The 20926-nt window shown below is 34.7% G+C and overlaps 1 long non-coding RNA gene across 1 annotated transcript in view; it reads right to left on the reverse strand.

Moving 5' to 3' along the window:
• Positions 1-215: 215 nt before the first annotated feature.
• Positions 216-20926, reverse strand: part of LOC108540025 (uncharacterized) — a 152883-nt gene continuing 132172 nt past the window's right edge. Inside the window, exons 2-3 of the long non-coding RNA XR_001888557.1 lie at positions 1931-1990; positions 216-1059 (exon numbers count right to left, since the gene is read on the reverse strand). This is a non-coding gene — a long non-coding RNA (uncharacterized LOC108540025). The remainder of the gene's footprint in view (positions 1060-1930; positions 1991-20926) is intronic.

Genomic DNA, 20926 nt, shown 5'->3' on the forward strand with positions numbered 1-20926 from the left:
TGACTTTGGTTATTTAAATATAGGACATTTCTGAAATCAAATTTCTTCATGTGAAGAAAGTCATGTTTGATTCTCTTTTTGAGAACAATATAGATATTTCATTCATAAAAAAATTCAAGTTTTTTAAAACAAATGTATGTAAATGTACTCATTTACAAACATTCATGGCATAAAATATACTATAAATGTGTAAAATAAAAGTACACTTCAACCAATCCTAAGACACAAAAATTTTATTAACAGAAATCAACATATTTATAGAAAGAGAATATAAAAGGTATCTGATTTGAATAATGGTGCCCATTTAGCACTCATTACGATTATTTTATTCAAGACCTGATTCTGTCTCCCAAACTATAAAGTGAATCATTATTAATTTGCAGCATAAAGAAAACACACAAAACCTGGACTATTATTAAATCATTAAACTCAGAGAGAAACTGAAGTTGACAGAGAAGCTCAGACTGGAATTAACTGATACCATACTACTCACTATTTTACATTTCTTTCCTCTATTATTTCTGAAGCAAAATATACTCACCATATTCAAATAAAAACGCCATAGTGTATTTGATTGTAAAGTATGTGGCTACTTTCTTAATTTTATTCATCTAATTACCAAAGTTCTGTATTCTACTAAGGTACATATCTTATCTTGTATCCATGGACCCTCCTTGATACATTATGGTATCATCAAGCAAGTTTTAAAAACTAAGCAGGACAGGCAAGAAAGCAACACTATGACAGTAAAAAAAAATATGGTATTCACTTTTGTTTCCTTTAAAGCGAAAGTCTTCTTAATAATTACTGTTGGCTGACAGAACTAAAGAAAGTATATTAGAACCTCAGTACTCTTAATAATGATCTCTCTTGGTTGTTATTTGTCTAAGAAGTGATAAACCATATAATTTACAGAAAGCAAGCCACTGAATCCTTCAGAAAACACAACCTGGCAATGTATCTTCAATGCAAAATAATGAGGTGGCAGGAGCATGACGAAAAAAACAGTCTTCGAAAACATCATGTAAGGGAGTCCAGTTGTGCTTGTATAGTCTCTAGCTATTTACAAAGACAAAAAAAAAAAAAAAAAGAAAAGGACATTAGTGAAGGGAACGAAACTCATCAATTGTTATTTAGACACATGCAAATAGAAAGGAAAAAATGGCACTGGTAACTATGAATATTAAATCCATTTACATAGCAATAAAATTACCAGTTAGAATATTTTTCTTTTTATGTGAAGATATTAGAATTTGTGCTTGAAAATTTAAGTTTTCAAATTTTCAAAGAAAGAAGATTTCTTAATACTGTTAAGTGTCTTCAGCTGTTTCATTTTAAATTATCACTACATAATTTTGTTTTTAATGAGACACGGGGTTTTATTGGAGGCTTATGTACGAGGGAGTGAGTACAGTGGTGGTGGGCTGAACAGGATAACCACACGCATGGTCCAGTGGCAGTGGGCTGGGCAGAAGAACTGCCTACTTTATAAGATTTTAAAGTTGGGGGTGGAGGGAGTATATTTTCCTGGATTACAAAATCAGTCTTCAGAAAGAAACATGAAATATGCTCACAGATAAATCTCTAAAGGCATGTTTCCCTTTACCTTTGGGCCCAGAAATTAAAGTATTTGACATATATATTTAAAGTGTCAGTATGGCTAGGAATCACAAAGTCATTATTTAATGTTTTATATTAAAGCAACAATCCTATTGCTTTAATTAAAACTATTTTCCTTTTCTTCCTGATTTAGTTTTCAGATTCTCTTCATTTCTCCTACACTTCCCCTGTGAAATATAAGGTGTTTATAAGGGAAGTTTAAAGAACTTAGTTCCATAATAGGACATTTAAAAATAAGAATTCATAAAATGAAAACAAAATATTATGAAAAAAACCTCACATATTAGAAAATTATTTTAAAAATATAGACCTTGTTATAGAAATCAAACAACTCCTTGTGACTGAATTCCACAAGAACTTTCTCCAGGCTCTGTAAGGAAGAAAAACAACAAAAAGAATGTAGCTGCACACAATTTACATCACATTTTTTCTCTCCAGCTAATCTTAGAATATGACATAAGATTGTCCTCTGAGTGGTTTTTAAAAATGCTTACCTGCTCTACTCAACCCCATGATTCTTAGAACTCAAAAATGCACTTAATAACACTCTACTTTAGCAAAAGGTTTCAACTCTACAGAGACATCTGTCCTTCAAGTTGACTCTACGATGGTTAATAAAACATATGCCAGTAACACAACAACTTCATTATCTAATTTTTTTCAAGACAGAGATAATACATGAGATTATATTTCATCTTTCTCAGCAGTCTGTTTGAAATCTAGTAAATACCATTACACAAAGACACTGGAGGCAGGATATCTGATTGAACTCATCCAGCCATTAATGCCTCACATCAGCACAGCTACTGCCTCCAAGCACTAATATTGCAGTTGTGATCTCAACATGCTGAGGGTTACCTTCTTTAATGTACAGACTCAGCAAAAGTTCACAATTAACACAACAGTTTCAAAGCCAGGACTTAAACACTCTCTTTCCTTTTACTTCACATGCATTAGAGAATCCTTTATGGGTGCTACAGATGCTAAGTAATATTGTATATGTATGTATGATGCTGTAGTAAAGTATGATATTAAACTAAACCCAACTCAACTCAATCCAACCTACTTTTGGTTGACTCCATACACTGAGGAAACAATTCAAACAAGTTGCTTAAGACTGCTCAAATGTATTTATTTTATTCAAGGTCCCTCTGAAGAAGTGACAATTAATGAGGAGACAATGCCAAGAATATGCTAACTGCTCTGATCACACTGCTGCAATAACATGATATAAAACGGGCATCATGAACTAAAGAAGTAGAAAATTGATGCAAAATTGAGCCACATAATTAATTGTTTATGGTCATTTCCAACATACTATTTATTCTAGTTCCCAGTTCCTATGTTCACTTTTGTTTATCTGTTTTAATGATTTTCATTTCTATTTACAAAGCTGACATTTCAAACCAAATTATCTCTAACTAATTCCAGAAGAGTCAATGGGACTATGTTCAGAAAATGTATCTCACTTTTCATGAAGCTAAGTGTACAGGATCAAATTTCCATACTTCTAAGTACTTAAGCTTTAAAATGAATAAAGAAGTACATCTGCTTTAAAACCTCTTCCCTTAAGAATGATATAAAATCATGAAGTTTTTACACTATATTAGAAAAATTCATTGGCTGTCACACATCATTAAAGCTCCAAAGATTTAATCAGCATCATCTATACACACTATATGTCCTCCTAGCAGATAAGGAAGGATGATACCCTAAATTTCTGAGAAAAGCAAGACAAGTTCATTACTCTCACCTCCATCCAAAAAGATAGGAGAGAATGAAGGCTGAATCAGTGTGTTAACAACTGATTTGATGTACCCCTAAAGGTAGCAGTCAAGCCACGTTCTTGTTTTCTGTATTTTGCTTTGCTTTGTTTTAAGGTGGTGTTTCCTAAAATGTTACATTGATGAAGGAGAATAAATTTAAATTAGAAAACACACTTCTTAAAAGAACAATAGCTATAGTGGTAGACTAGGAAGCTAGAGGCCCTCTTTCCACCACTAAGATACCAAGTTAACAATATATGGATCAGAATACCCTTGTGAGAGAACTTTAGAGACCAGTTGAGAAGTTACAGCACCCATGCCATTATAAAACCAAGAAGAAATTCCAATGAAAGTGGTAGGAAATTAATTTCACAGTGTTCGGTGTATCCATGCGGATATCTTCTCCCATGTGGAACAGTTGGAGCAACTAAGAAGAACCCCCCAACCCCCATGCCAGAGCTCTTCCCTCAGGACAGAAACAAAAATGAACCACACATCCAACATTCTGGCTTTCTGGGGGATTCCCAAGGAACTGGTTTCTGTATCACTTAAAGAAGGGCACTCACAGGCCCAGCACCAGTGTTTGGAAGGCACTGAAAACAGAGGTGAGAGGCATATTAGAGCCACAGTTCCACAGGCAGGTGCCGGAGGGAATAAGATATCAGAAAACATTTGAGAGGCGCTAGAACTCCCAGCTGGGCTGATTAGTGAAGGTCTTTCCCTGCGCAAGGTCAGTATGCAAAGACTGGAGGAGGTAGTTGTTTTTCAAAATGCCCAGCAAAAATCACAAAGCATACAAAGCAATAGGGAAATATACCCTAATCAAAGGAACAAAATAAAACTCTGGAAACTTACCCTGAAGAAACAAAGGTCTATGAGTTACCTGACAGGGAATTTAAAATAACTATTATAGGGATGTTTGATGAGCTAAAAGAGGGCTGGGAGCAGTAGCTCACATCTGTAATCCCAGTACTTTGGGAGGCCAAGGCAGGTGGATCACCTGAGGTCAGGAGTTCGAGACCAGTCTGGCCAACATGGTGAAACCCCTCTACTAAAAATACAAAAATTAGCCAGGCCTGGTGGCATGCACCTTTAATCCCAGCTACTCGGGAGGCTGAGGCAGGAGAATCACTTGAACCCAGGAGGTGGAGGTTGCAGTGAGCCAAGATCGCGCCACTGCACTCCAGCCTGGGTGGTAAAGTGAGGCTGTCTCAAAATGACAGCGAGAGAATACAGACTACTGAAAACAATCAGGAAATGGTACATGAACACAAACACAGAAACTATACAAAAGAACCAAACAGAAATCCTGGAGCTGAAAAATACAATAACTGAATGGAAAAGGTTATTAGAGGTATTCAATGCCAGTCTTAGGCAGAATGAAGAATCAGTGAACTTGCAGACAAGTTATCTGAAATCACTGAGCAGAGGAGAAAAAAGAAAGAAGAAATGTGAAGTGATGCTAAGGGATTTAGGACAGTATCAAGCAGGTCCATCTACGCATGATGGGTATTCCAGAATGGAAAGTAAGAGAGAAAAACATAAGAGAGCTTATCTGAAGAAAAAATGGCTGAAAACTTCCCCTATCAGTGGACAGAAATGTACATACAGATCAAGAAATTCAAAGAACTTCAACTAGGAAAATCCAAAGATAACCACACTAAGACACATTATAGTCAAACTGTGTAAAGTCAAAGACAGAAACTTAAGAGCAGCAAGAGAAACGTGATTTATCACATATGAGGGAGCTTCCATAATATTATCAGCAAATTTCTCAGCAGAAACTTTGAAGGCCAGAAAGGAGTAGGATGATATACTCAAAGTGCTGAGAGGAAACAAAAACAAAAACAAAAAACTATTAATCAGGAATACTGTATCTGGCAAAACAGTTCTTCAAAAGTGAAGAAGAAATTAATATTTTCCCAGATGAAGAAAAGCCACAGGAGTTCATTACCTGAAGCTACTCTATACAAAATGCTAAAGGAAGTCCTTTAAGTTGAAATGAAAGGACAGCAGGCAAAAACACAAAGCTGTATAAAAATATAAGTTTCTCTAATAAAGGTAAATACATGCAAAAATATAGTAATAGGTACTACTGTAAATTTAGTGTATGACATTTAAATGAAAAAAAACCCCAAAACAAAACAAAAACCCATAAATCTATGTTAATGTATATATAATATATAGAAACGTAATTTGTAACATCAATAACAAATGGAGAAGTGGAGCAGTAAAGGAGAAAGTTTTTGTATGTGATTAAAGTTAGGTTGTTATCAGTTTGAAATAGAATGCTATAACTTTGAGATGTTTTATGGATTTACAATGGTAACCACAAAGAAAATATCTATAGAATACACACAAAAGGAAGTGAGAAGGGAATGAAAGCATACCAGTAGAAAAAAAATCAATGAAACGCAAAGGAAGGCAATGAGAGAGGAAGGGAACAAGACATAGACAGCAACTAACAAAATGGCAGTAAGTCCTTGCGTATCAGTAATTATTTTAAATGTAAACAGATTCAACTCCCCAATCAAAAGACATAGGCTGGTTGACTGGATAAAATAACAGAATCTAACTATACACTGTCTATAAGAGACACACTTTAGATCTAACAATACACATAGGCTGAAAGTGAAAGGATGCAAAAAAAAATATTCCATGTAAATGATAACAAAAGAGCAGAAGTGGCTACACTAAAATCAGACAAAATATACTTTAAATAAAAAACCATTACAAGAGACAAAGACATTACATAATAATAAAAGGGTCAATTTACCAGGAAAATATAACAATTTTAAGTATTTATGTACCAAACCTCATAGCTTTGGTGCATAAATACAGTAACTTCTCACTTAATGTTGTCATAGGTTTTTGAAAAGCGTAACTTTAAGTACAATGACAAACAACAAAGTCATTTTTCCCCCACCATTATGATAAAAGGACATTGAACAAAATGACATTATTTAAAAGCCTGCTGTACATTGTTTTGCTTAAAGATGCAGTTTCCAAGAACCTATCACAATGTTATATGAGGACTTACTGTATTTCTATGAATCTAAATATATGGAACAAACTTTGACAGGACTGAAGAAATTGGCAACAACACAATAAATAGTAGGAGACTTCAATATTCCACTTTCAACAATGAACAGAATTATACAGAAAATCAATAAGGAAACAAGATTTAAAAAACCCTATAGACCAATGAGACCTAACAGACATATACAGAACACTCCAATCAAAAATAGCAGAATATATATTGTTGAGTACCCATGGAACATTCTCTGGGATAAGACCATGCATTGGGCCACAAAACAAATCTTAAATTCCAGAAGTCTGAAGTCAAACAAAGTATCTTTTCTGATTACAGTGGAATACAACTAGAAACCAGTAGCCCAAGGAAAACTGGGAAATCTACAAATATGTGGAAATTAAACACATTCTCAAACAATCAATGGGTTAAATAAGTCATAAGGGGAACTAGAACTGGGAAATACCTTAAGACAAATGAAAGTGAAAACACAGCATGCCAAAATTTTGGGATGGAATGAAACTAGTGTTAAAGGGTTAAGTTTATAGCTGTTAAATGTATAATGTAAAATATATATATATATCTCTCTCAAGTTAACAACCTAACTTTACACCCAAGAAACTAGGGGGAAAAAAAAAACCAACCTAAGGTCAAAGTGAGCAGGAAGAAGAAAATAATATAGACTATAACAGATAAATGACATAGAAAATCAAAAAACAATATAAAAATTCAAAGAAATTAAGAGTTAATTTTTTAAAAGATCAACAAAATTTACAAACCCTTAACTAGACTAATTAAGAAAAAAAGAGAGAAGACCCAAATAACTAAATTAAAAATAAAAGACAGGACTTATTGTAATAAAAGACAGGACAAAAGATGCCATAGAAATAAAAAAGTGTTATAAAAGAACACTATGAACAACTGTTTGCTAACAAGTTGAATAACCTAGACAAAATGGATAAATTCCTACAACCAACCTACTAAGACTAAATCATGAATAAATAGAAAATATGAACAGATCAATAAAGAATAAGGAGACTGAATCAGTAGTTAAAAACCCCTCAAGAAAGAAATGCCCAGGTCCAGATGGTTTCACTGGAGAATTCTACGAAACATTTAAAGAATTAACATCCATTGTCCTGCAACTCTTCCAAAACCTTGAAAAACAGGAGATACTCCCAACCTTATTCTAATGAGGCCAGTATTATCCTGGTTCCAAAGCCAAAGACACTACAAGAAAACTACAGACCAATATCCATGATAAGTATTAATGCAAAAATCCTCAACAAAACACTAGCAAACTAAAGTCAAGAGCACATTAAAAGGCTTATACACCATGGTATTATAATAAATACCATTATACAAGTAGTACTTATTTCTACATTGCAAGCATGGTTCAGCATATGAAAATGGATTGGTGTATTACACTGCATTAACAGAATAAAGGTGGAAAGACACATAATCACCTGAATTGATACAGAAAAGCATCTGACTTATGTCTGTCATAATCATTGCCATTTGTCTTTCAATCCATAATGACTTACAGAAGACCATGGGGAATACAGCAGTGGTAAGTGTTTTGTCTATATTTAGACAGCATACACTCCACAGTCTTCCAAGAGGTGGCCCAGGGCAGTTGTTTTGTGGGGAAATAAGAATGGAGCTTAGATGTGCAAGATAAAAAGGAAAGGGTGGCAGGCCAAGGGCCAACTCCCCACACTATCATGTTCTGACATGGAATCCCCAAGGAGTCCAAAATTTTAAATTTAAATCTGTCTTTCTAAGATATCATGAAGATATCAAGTAAGGAGTGTAGAGCACATTTAAGAGTTCGGTAGCTTTTAAATGACTGTACGTTTTATGTATGACATGGATCTCCATTTTACTCTTGCTTCAGGTCTTACAAATATTAAGAGTGGGTCTGATCAAAAGCTACCCTGGAGCCACTGCATTTTTAGGAGAAAACATATTCAACTTTCCTTAGGACTATAACTAGGAAGTCACAAGTTTTCTTATAAAACCAGGATCAACTAACTTCATTTTTTACTTGTCATAAAATGTATGGAAGGTTTTATCCATTAATTAAGTATATTTTCAAACAATTTATCTTCAGTTTGAACACAAATCAGTGGCAGCCCCCACAGATACATGAAAAGCATTGAGTTCAATGGAAGTTCAATTACTAGTATTAAAGGGTGCTTCTCTTTGGATTGTCTAGGCTCTACATATTTCATCCTTAATTTTATATACTTCTGGCCTTTGAGTCAACCCACAGTTCATTAGTATCTTTGTTAAGGGAAGAAGAAGAGAAAATAAAATGAAATTCAGACCTGTCATCTTAGTTATCAGCAGCAACTCTAACAGACTTCATGGAGAAAAATGTAGAAACTCCTGGTTCAAGTAGTTTTATAGGCTGAATCTGGCAATGTATATAATTATCCATGTGCTTCCTGCCTATCACTGTCATTAGATAATGGAACTTGACTATTTGGCCCTATTTTTTTCCTCAGAGTCAGAAAGACTGGATAATAAAATGTAGGACATTATGTCATACTGAATAAGAAGAGAAATACCCTAATGGCATAAAGTACAGCTGGGAGTTATGAAAATGCATCTGCATCTTGTCATCCATAAACCAAAACCATCTTGAATTAAACCAAAGAAAGTGTATCTATCTAAATACATATACCTATATGTTCACATGCACATACATACACGTATACACTCCTTTAGATGATACTGTGCCTAGTTTTTAAAAATAGTTGTCTTTAGCATAAAAGTTAACGACATTACATCTCCATTCTTCCAGAAACCAGATACAAGGATATTTTCATATAATGCAAAATTGGATTTTAGGTTAAAAGATTTTAAAGAAATTAAATTTGCTGATCATTCTTTTTTTTTTTTTTTTTTCTGAGACGGGGTCTTGCTCTGTTGCCCAGGCTGGAGTGCAATAGTATAATCACAGCTCACTGCAGTCTCGTACTGACTCCTGGGTGTAAACGATCCTCCTGCCTCAGCCTGTGAGTAGCTGGGACTAGAAGTACACTACCACACCCAGTAAGTTATTTTTATTGTTTGTAGAGACAGGGTCTCACTATATTGCCCAAGCTGGTTTCAAACCCCTGAGCTCAAGTGATCCTCCCACCTTAGCTTCCCAAAGTGTTGGGATTACAGGTATGAGCCACTGCACCTGGCCTTTGCTGATAATTGTAACAGGAAGTCTTTCAAAGGAATATAGTAACTGGATATGTAATACAAATTATTTCTGGAAGGACTTCTTGTTGGTTGTTTAACAACAATATCAGTGGATACTGCCATTATGCAGTAAGACTAATAGGAAACATTTATCAGATTTGGTTAAAAAGTTATTTTGAGGCTGGGCACAGTGGCTTACGCCTGTAATACCAGCACTTTGGGAGGCCAACATGGGCGGATCACCTGTTGTCAGCAGTTCAAGACCAGCCTGGACAACATGATGAAACCCTGTCTCTACTAAAAATACAAAAATTAGCCGGGTGTGGTGGTGGGTGCCTGTAATCAGAGCTACTCGGGAGGATGAGGCAGGAGAATCGCTTGAACCCGGGAGGTGGAGGTTGCAGTGAGCCAAGATTGTGCCTCTGCACTCCATAGCCCAAGATACTGATACACATACACACCCTTCCACACAAATGAACAAGTTTTAAAACATAAAGATGAAGTCAGTAAATAAGGTAGGGTTTTTGTTTTATTGCTGTCATTGTTTTTGTTGTAGGTAGAATGGTTATTTTTGTAGGAGAGGTGATGGATTTGTACTGAGTCATCCGCAGTATTGCATGATTCCTCTTGAGATAAAAGTATTTATATGTGAGATGTTTTGGAGGCTACTGCAAAATGACACCTGCTCAAGGGAGAATAAAGCAGGATAACATTTTTCTTAGTCTTCCATTCTTGGTTCTACAGAATCTTGTCTAATCTAACTTTCTTAGTTCCCACAAAACCCACCAGAAGTCTCTATTCCTATGTGCATATGTTTATTCCTCATCTATCAACTATGACTTTAGGCTCTATTATGGTCTGAATTGTGTGTCCTCAAATTTTGTAAGTTGAAGTCCTAACCTCTAGTACCTCAGGAGGTGACTTTATTTGGAGATAGAGCTTGGAGGTAATTAAGGTAAAATGTAGTCATGAGGATGGCCCCTAATCCAAATGAATGGTATCCTTATTAAGAGACAAGGATACAGATACATACAAAGGGAAGACTATGCAAAGACACCAGAGAAAGACAACCATTTACAAGCCAAGGAGAAAGACTTTAGAACAAACCAAATGGATTTTAGATTTCTAGGCTCCAGAATTGTGAAAAAATAATTTTCTGTTGTTTAAGCTACTTCATTTGTGTTACTTTGTTACGGTTGCCCAGCAAGCTAATGTAAGACCAATCACCTCTTCTGGGATAGATAAAAGAGATCCTTATCATAAGAGCAATGTAAAAGCATTATAGAGTTTTAGATATACGAGTGATATAATTATGTTTACATATTTAAGAACTCAATTTGGTTTTTATTTGGAAATGAATTAGAACTGGCTGAACTGTACATGGAGAAACCAGTTTGGAGGCTACTACATTAGTCCAGGCAAGACAAATGTGATGGCAGCAATGATAAAGAAAAGTGAAAAATTTTGAGGTAGTGTTTAGAGGGAGATGAGACAGCACTTGATGACAGATTTGAACTGGGATGAAGGGTAGTGAAAAAATAAAAGGAGTCAAAAATGACTCTCAGGTTTCTGGCAGAAGTTGGAGGGATGGAACTGAGATTAGAAACTCTTAGAGCTGCAGATCTGAAGAAGGGCAGGATCCAAAATACAGTTTCAGACACAATTAGCTTGATATGTCTGCAAGATTTCCTTGAAAATATATGTCTGGAGAGCCAAAAAGATTTAGGTAAGGGATATACATTTGGAAGTCACTGATATATTGATGATATTTAAAACCACAAAAGTGCATGAAATAGCCCAGGAAAAGAATGTATTTTTCCAGATCATACGGGACCAAAAAAAAAAAAAAAAAGTAGTATGAAAAGAGAGGTAGCCTGAAGCTGAGCCATAAGAAAATTCCAATATCCAGGGTATGCAGGTGTTCAATAAATGTTGAGTATCATCAGCTTCACTAATGTTTTCTGCACAGTATTTTGAAATGTACAGTGGACATGCATTACATGAATCAAAACAAATCAGTAAATGAGTATACAGGCAATACAACTGGATGGCTTATTTTTAAGTCTTCCATTTTCCTGTAAAACCCATTGAAGTCACTAATATTGTTAACTAAATATACAGAGACTGAAGACTTACTCTCTCTCTTCTGCTTGTACGTGTAAGATTACAACTAAGAACTTACTTAATAAATCCATTACTTACATTGTCTATGCTGATCTCATGCATTAGTACTAAACTCGGACTTTATGCATCTAATCTAAAAACAATGCAAAGTGAAAATGAAAGTGCAAAGATTAATATTCTGTCAATTTCTTAAAAGAAAAGAAAGATGTGTTTGTTCACCCATTCCTTTTTATTTTTAATTTGTAATCCTATCTATGAGTACCTGGATAATGTTGCATACACCCATTAGCACAATTCCCATGGAAATAGAATTCAGTAAGGTCTTCAGAAAAGTCTGACTTGATGAAAGCTGACACTAAAAATACCCTCTGTTTTCCCATTAGTTAGGAATTAGGAACACATATACATTTTTCAAGAGAGAAATGCATTAACCTCTTCACAAATTACCCAGGCAAAAATATCCTCTAAATAATACAGATATAAACTAGATAAGAATTAAACCAAATTTACATTGCTTAGCTTTAAACCTTAAATTGGATATCAGAATCAGAAATGATACAATTATCTTTTCACCTAGAAAATCAGGAGATAGAATATTCCAGTAAAAGAAATAGCACTAAACTCTTGTCCAAGTTGAATGTAACAATACTTGGCTAGGGACTTAGAGAGGAAGTTTTCTTTTTAGTTATAGAAATAAAAGGCAGAGATAAAATGTAAATAACATTTCAAGTCACACTAAATGAGTTTATAAAACAAAACTCATTAGGCACCATTTATTAAGTATGTCTACAGATATATTCCTATAACTATATAATTCGAGACTGTAAACATATTCCAGTATCTCTATTATTTGTTGACAATATTTACTAAGTATTATTGTTCAAAAACCTAGAGATATAATTTCAGCTCCACCTTAGGCTAAATAAACCATGAAACTCTACTCATGATTACAACTGTTAGTCATTTCTGTCACCCACTATGTTCAGTCATTCAGTAAACATTTAAAGAGTAACAAGTGCTGTCCAAGAAATGTGCTCATGATAAAAAGATGAATGTGCTATGGCAAGGAACAGACTCTTGATGAAAGAAAGATCCTCCTCTATGTTTGCAGGTTGCCTTTTATAACTAAGCTCCCAAATATGGGAAGAACTGTACATGGTGCAGTGAGGGAGAAAAGGATTCTCTTCCCATCTCTCCAATCCATGAAATCAATCTTGGCAACCAAAGGGGCAATCAATAATTGATGTCACAACCAGCTGTGGCTCAAAGGGCACCAGCATGAGAAGGTACAAGCAAAGCATGCTATGCGGAGTGAATGAACATAATACCTACTTTTCTGTGAGGCAGCCTGACTACATGATCTCCCAAGATTCTTTCCAATTCTATGATTCAAGAATGTTGAAAAGTACATCTATGTATGCAAGTTAAACTAGTGAATGGAAGTAGGTAGAGCCACGAAATGTCATTAAGAAAACACTTAAGCAATATCCTTGCCCAATCGTCTTATTTAATAGATGAGGAAAATGGTGCCTGTAAAGGTGAAATAACTCATATATAAAAGTGAAACATGTCATTGTTCTTTCCATTGCATTATTGTGGTAACTTGAGATTGTTACAGCACTTTCACCTGCATATCAAGATAATACTTAGAACCTAGGTCCTAAACAGTTTACACAAAGACTTCCATTAAATAACTCATTCTATACAGAAATATTTCAAAGCTTTGCTGAGGGTAAATATTTTGATAAATATAGCTGATGAGGTGTCACACTGTCTTAAGTAATAAGAGGTAATGCTAGGTTAAAGTCTTTAATTTCTCAAAAATGGTCTGAAAATATAATCAAATCTCTTTGTATATTACACCAATGAGACCAACAACTTTTCACAGCCACTGTGAATATTTTACAAACATTAATACAATACCATTGCCAAACTTAAAAGTGAGGTTTTGTTAAAGTTAAAATTCTAATACCAAACAAATAAAAAAAGTTAGTCCAGTAAATATACTATATACTGATCATTGTCACTTGAATTTCAGCTGATCTCTGTTGCCACCTCAAGCCCTGTGATTCCAAAGACTTCATTAAAATATTATGCAGTCCAGCAGTTTCCAAAACCTCACAGGAATATCCCCACTCTTTAAGAGGGGCACTGGGCAAACACAAACTCCCAAGCTTACATCAACGTTTGATAAAAGTTACAAAAGGACAACTGCAACAAATACATGGAATACACCACAAAAGGCATTTTCTCAGTGTTAACTCAATCAAATTATAACTTTTAATTTTTGAAAAGTACAGTTTAACAAAATGATTACCTATTTAAGAATGTAAGCAGCAAAAATTCTAAACTTCTTAGCATAGCGTTCAAGACTTCCAAACGCTGGCCCATGACTCTTACAGACGCATCTCTCAATATCCTCTTAATGCACTGCATGTGCAGGCAGCATGGAAGTACCAGCAGGGTTTTACACACTGCTCTCTGGGTCCTTTTTCATGTTGTCTCTTGTGTTTTCCCAACAATGCTTCCAATTGCATGCATGCACATCCTGGTGCACACATGCACACACCAGTGATTTCATTTAGCTAGATCATTTAGTATAGTTCAGTTGACATCATGTCATTTTTCCCGAAGGAAAAAAAATATCAGATATGGAAAATACCAGAATAAGTGCATTTTGTCTAAATGATTTCAATATTTTCTAATTATATTGTAGTATTTGACCCCAACGATAGTAGTCTTACAGGTCTTATAAGTCTTGTTTACTCAGAAAATACATGGGCTAAATAGTGCAGTAATTAAACTCTAAGTATTTATTCTGTAGTTAGCTTAAAAAGTAGCACCTCACTCTTGAAGATCCTCACCTCAAGCTGGTTAAAGCAAATGCTTTTGTGTTTTATACATGTTTAGCTAAAAAATACAACAGTTTTTTAGCTGTCAACATAACAAACTGTCTTTGACCAGAAACCTTTATTCAGTATAAAAATTGTGTAAGAGTGTGCATGAAATATTTTCATGAAATGTTTAATTAGATTACATTCATTTTGGCTCTTAGGTCACTTGACTTGTTGTCTATATATTGTATTTTCGGTTTGGCTAAAATACTACTTTGCTCCAGTGTAGATAAAATATGCTTGGCAGTCATATCATCACCATATTTTCCTTCCTCTTAAAAATACAATGTGTTATGCATGAGCAGATCATAAACTTGTAACCAATCAAAACACACCTCGTACAGTATTAACTGTAATTTATTATGTGTGTGCTGATATTGCCATTACGATTTTCAGCTTTGGTACTGAAATATTTAGCTATGGTTGCTGAATATAATCAGCAAGATAAGAGGTTTTGAATATGATTATTTGAAGCTTTTTAAACAGTAAGAAACTAGGTTGAAAAGAGCATTGGCAGCTAAAACAATGGAGCTTTTCTGTAGTAAATACTATAGGTAATGCCATATTTTTCTATTTATAAGTATTTATAATTTATTCTAAGGATAAGTACTTATCTGATTTCTGAAACATTATCATTTGTAATAGGTACATTATTTAACTTCTCAAGACATGTGTTACTATCTTGGCTGAGGTATTCTGGGTAAAATATAAATAACAAATTGAAATTCTGTTGTTTCTAGTGTGTAGTTTTAAAGATTATGATCTCAACATTCAAATTTAGGTTTCTCTTTTCTTTATAAAATGACTGCAATAGATTCATAAACAGAAATTTAAATGATGCATGTGTACTTTCAAAAGCTACTATGTATTTGGCATCCTAAATTAAATAACCTAATGTAATTCACAGAGTAAGAAAAAGGTAATTAAAAACATGTGCAGGCTTAATATTTTTCTATCTTGTGTTGTCACATAAGTCTTCAAGGAAAATAGGACCAATGTGCGTACCTAAATGAGTGTTGATTTGACAATTTAGTTAAATTTACACTTCTTATCAGTGAATAGAAGCTCTGTTTCAGCAAAATAAAAAGGGCGAGCGAGTTCAGCGTTTACTTCAAGTTATGAAGGGCATTGAGTTTATCATACAACAGGCAACTGAAAATCCATTGTAAACTGTAGCATAATAATAGGAAACATCCTATTTTACCTCCAACACTTGTGGACTCAAATTCCTAAAGACAGGAGGTACAATAACTAATTTGATAGGATATGTGGTTAATTTAAGGCAGTAACTATCCAGAAGAAAATTTTAACCTCTAATGATGCTCTTCCAAATATACATGACTGATACAAACTGGAATTCAATTTTCCATGCACATTAGCTCTCTGCTAACCTAATTACCAGATTATGATTCACAAAATCTTCTTGGAATCAAGTGAACAAATGATGCATATTCTAAAAAGTACATGGTTTAAACGAGTTGATATATTTCTATAATCCTTAGTATATCTGGAGCTCACAAATAAGGATTTCATTTTATGTTTGAAATACAGTGTCTGTTGTGTACCACTGTGAATTCAATGCAGCAACAGCTGATAGTTCAGTTTGTACAATGGTACCTGAATAATGGATGGAACATGGGTTTTATTCGTAACTTCATGAAAATAACAACACTGGAGAACTTAACTTATACTTTTTGGTAACAGCTTTATGGAAATATTCATGTCCCACACAATTCACCCACTTGAAGTGTATAATTCAATGGTTTTTAGAATGTTCATACAGTTGTGCAACTATCACAATTAATTTTAGAACATTTTCATCATCCCCAAAAGATACCCATGCCCTTCAGTTATTTTCCACCAACTCTCCTGTCTTACCCCCTGCTCCCTCCTCTCCAGGTCCTAGGCAACCAATAATCTACTTTATTCTAACAGATTGCTTACTCTGGAAACTCTATCAATTTTAAATGGCATCATATATGTGGTCTTTTATGACCAGTTTCATTCATGTGGTACATTTTCGAGATGTATCCATGTTGTATCATGTATCAGTATAAATTCTGTTTAGCAAGGTTTGTATCTCAATTTAAGCAACTGAATTGTTAAGGTTAGATTTTAAAATTTAGAATTAAAAAAGTCATGTATGACACAAACACAATGCTTACACATAATATATGATAATGCTACTAACATACTTTGATTTTCCTTTGACAATTAAGAAGATACGGCTGGGCGTGGTGGCTCACGCCTGTAATCTCAGCACTTTGGGAGGCTGAGGTGGGTGGATCACCTGAGGTCAGGAGTTTGAGACCAACCTGGCAAAATGGTAAAACCCTGTCTCTACCAAAAATACAAAAATTAGCCAGGTGTGGTGGCAGGCACCTGTAATCCCAACTACTTGGGAGGCTGGGACAGGAAAATCGCTTGAACCCGGGAGGCGGAGGTTGCAGTAAGTTGAAATAATGCCATTGCACTACAGCCTGGGTGACAAAAGCAAAAGTCCATCTCAAAAAAGAAAAAAAAAAAAAGGATATTTCTGAATCATGCTTCACATGCTTATATATATTGTATTTGAAATTAATTTTTATTTTTCTTTCTGGCAATGTCTTATTCATATTTTAAGACTCTTCTGAAGTGTTACCTCCTCTGCAAAACCTAGCCTGATTTCCTTTCCCCCTTCTGTCCACCTGTTGCTTGCTTTGGTGCTGTACAGCACAGTAAGAATACCTGTGATAGTACTTATCATCATTTTACAGTGAAGGCTTCCAAAACATAGTGTGTTCCTTGAGGTCAAGGGTAGTTTATTTCTTTACTTTCCCTCTAAAAGGAGCCAGGATTAAATAAGAATAGGGGATACTTATATTACTTATAAGCACAGTGATTACTTGTATGCTCATTAACATATGGCAAAACAAATCTGGCCATTAGCAGCTTATGCCTTATGATTTAGAATCTGATGTTCTACACAAAATAAAACACCTTTGTGAAGTATGACATCTTTACTTCATTAAATTATTCAACTTTCTAATTATATACTTACTTTGATTGCAAATTAAGCCATCAGATATGTTCTGGTGCTTTGATTTGTACAGAACATGGTGTATTTTATGGATATTGAGACTAATTTCACTTGTTTTCAACATAGATTTACGAGCAACATGCTAGAGTGTTGGGGTTACAGCAATGATGAAGACAATGCATACAATCTTTGCTTTCCTTGAGCTTACGAGTCCAATAGAGACAAATAAACTGAGGTTACAAAATAATGTAGGTGCCATAACAGGCAAAGTATAGGGCACAGAGAACAAACACTACACCTACATTCTGGAGTCAATAAAGGATTCCTAGTAGAACTGATATCTAATCTGATACCTGAAAGATAAATTATTGGGAATAAAGAAGGGTGGGGGATATTCCTACCAGCAAAAGAGAACATGAAAGGGAAAAGCAGACCAGTCTACTAGTAATTTAAATTTGTGATGATGGTGGCTTGAACCAGCATAGAAGCAACAGAATATAACAGAAATATATAGATTTAAGAGCTATTTTGGAGGCACATCCACAAAACTCTGATTCTTTCCATGAAAGAAATGGGTGAGATGAAGAGTTAGGAATCAAAGATGAAGCACAAGTACCTGCCTTGGGCAACTGAAAGAAGGGTAGGGCCATTCACTGAGATAGAATGTGGGTTGAGGGAAGTAATCTTGGGGATGAAAAAGAGGTTGGGAATTACGAGTTCAGTTTAAGACATGTATTTCGAAGCATCTTTGGATAAGCATGTAGAAAGTACCAGCAGGCCATTAGATATACAAACTCAGTATTTAAATTAGGAATCTGATACAGATTAATACTTAAGTGTGCTCAGGAGGGAGAAAAACAGTCAGAAATTAGAGCTACAGTAACACAAAGTACTGCCTAAGGCAAATGTCCCAAGAAGATCAATAACAAATCCTTAAGGCACACCAATAATTAAGAGACTGCCTTGAGAGGTAGGTTAAAAACTAGAGGTAGGTCAGGGACACTAAAGAAAGAAACATTTTTAAGGAGAGAGTGATGAGAATGTCAACTGCTCCCAAGAATCCAAATGAGACAAGGACTGGTAAGTTTTCATTTTAATTCAACGATGAGAATGTTACTGATATTGGCAAAAGTATTTTGGTGTAGTGATGGGGAAAAGCCAAGCCCAGCTGAACAGAGGAATGAGTACACTGTAAGGAAATCAAGCACATGTAGATCAGGGATTGATAGTCTGCAGGCCAAGTGTGACCTGCTTTCAGTTTTTGGGCAAAATCTGACCTGCTTTCAGTTTTTGTAAATAAAGGTTTATTGGAACACAGCCACACTCATTCTTTTATATACTGTCTAAACCTACTTTTATGTTGTAACAGCAGAGCCATATAGTCTGCAAGTTTAAAATATTTACTATTTGGCCCTTTACAGAAGAAAGTTTGCCAACCTCTATTGTAGACAAATGTCTCAAGTTATTAGTTCTATTTACCAAAAGTGACCTAATAAGCATCCATATTTCTCACGTTTACCATGAGACTTGCCAGTTAGAAAGACCTGTTGTTGATACATAAGTGGAACTAAGTAAAAATCTGCTGTACTGAATACAGTGTAATTGCTCATCTCAAGGCTGAAATTTCAGATCCTCTTCACTATCCTTTAATATATTGCTGTTTTATGGGAGAGGTTGGTGACAGTTGCAGAGGTTGTTAGAACATATCTTTGGGTAAATAAAATACATCACTTAGCTCATATTTACATACATTTGACAACATTAGTAATGACTGATATAATCTAAAGTTCTCTAAGAGAAAACAAATGCAATTTTAAGATTGATACTTTAAAAAAAGTAAATTGTACCCTCAAGTTTTCTGTTTTCTATAGTTTATTAATAATAAACGCCTTTTTTGAACAATGACTTTAGTTAGTTCCAAGTATTTTATTTTAATGAGTCATTTATTCACATGAAGTCAATAAAAAATTTGAGTGTCAGTTTTAAAACTCCAGTTCATCTACAAAAAGAATTCAAAGGCTTAGATCAGAAACATTTCAATTGTGCTGTTCGGCTTTTGCTTGTTGTATTGGTCTTTGCCTGGAATCACTCATAGCATAATGAAGCTTCACAATTTGGTTTAATGTTTTGTATCTGTTAATGATTAGACAGGCTACATGCCTTTGTAGTCTAGTCATTAATATTAATGAGTTTTGTGACCCAGGCCAAGTTAATAAAACAAACTTTTAAATATCCTGTTTAAAAGTTCTCAATAATAATTTTGAACTTGAAATTGTTTTATAAATTCTTTTATAGGGCCAGAAAATATACAAAGGTTTCAAAGACATCTTCTATCTTGGGTGAGGAAATATGACAGAATGGTGAGAGCATCTATCAAACATCACTTTTTGATTACAGGTCACATATGGCTGGTTCAAAATCATATATTTAATGGAATAGGGAATTAAGACAGATTATGAGGAGGGTTCTTCAAAAAGCTCATGGAAAATGCATATTATGAAAAAACTATGCATGGATTTCAAAATTCTTTTGCACCAAAATACACTAACTTTTTTACAGTATGTCTGAGCAGAATCTACTTTGAGGCACCAAGAAGGATAAGACATCCATTTAAAAATAGCCCCTATCAGAGCAAAATGAATTCTTCTAAAAGTGAAGCAAGAACCAACATCACATTTATGATGAATTGTGGGTGAAATGTGGTGATATCATTGGTGTTTACATTATAAAGACTTGATGGAGACAATGCTCAAAAGAAATTAGCAGTTTCCAAGTGGATAACTTGTTTTAAGAAGGGATGAGACAACGTTGAAGATGAAGCCCACAGTGACAGACCATCCACATCCATTTGGGAGGAAAAAAATAATCTTGTTCATGCCCTAAGAGAACTGAAAATTAACAGCAGAAACCAGAGCCAACACCACAGACATCTCAATTGGTTCAGCTTACACAATTCTGACTGAAAAATAAGTTCAGCAAACTGTCCACTAGATGGATGCCAAAACTCTTACAACACCCAGATCAACTGCAGATAAGAACAGAGCTTTCCATGAAAATGTAAATGAGTGGGGTAAAGGTTCTGAAGCATTTCGTCCAAGAATGGTAACAGGATATGTAATATGGCATTACCAGTATGATCCTGAAGACAAAGCACAATCAGAACAATGGCTACCAAGAGATGAAAGTGGTCCAGTCACGAGAAAGGTTATGGCAACAGTGTTCTGGGGTGTTCAAGTCATTTTGCCTACTGACTTTCTGGGAGGCCAAAGAATGA

Source organism: Rhinopithecus bieti, unplaced genomic scaffold, assembly GCF_001698545.2.
Source record: "Rhinopithecus bieti isolate Rb0 unplaced genomic scaffold, ASM169854v2 scaffold_18504, whole genome shotgun sequence".
Taxonomy (NCBI): domain Eukaryota; kingdom Metazoa; phylum Chordata; class Mammalia; order Primates; family Cercopithecidae; genus Rhinopithecus; species Rhinopithecus bieti.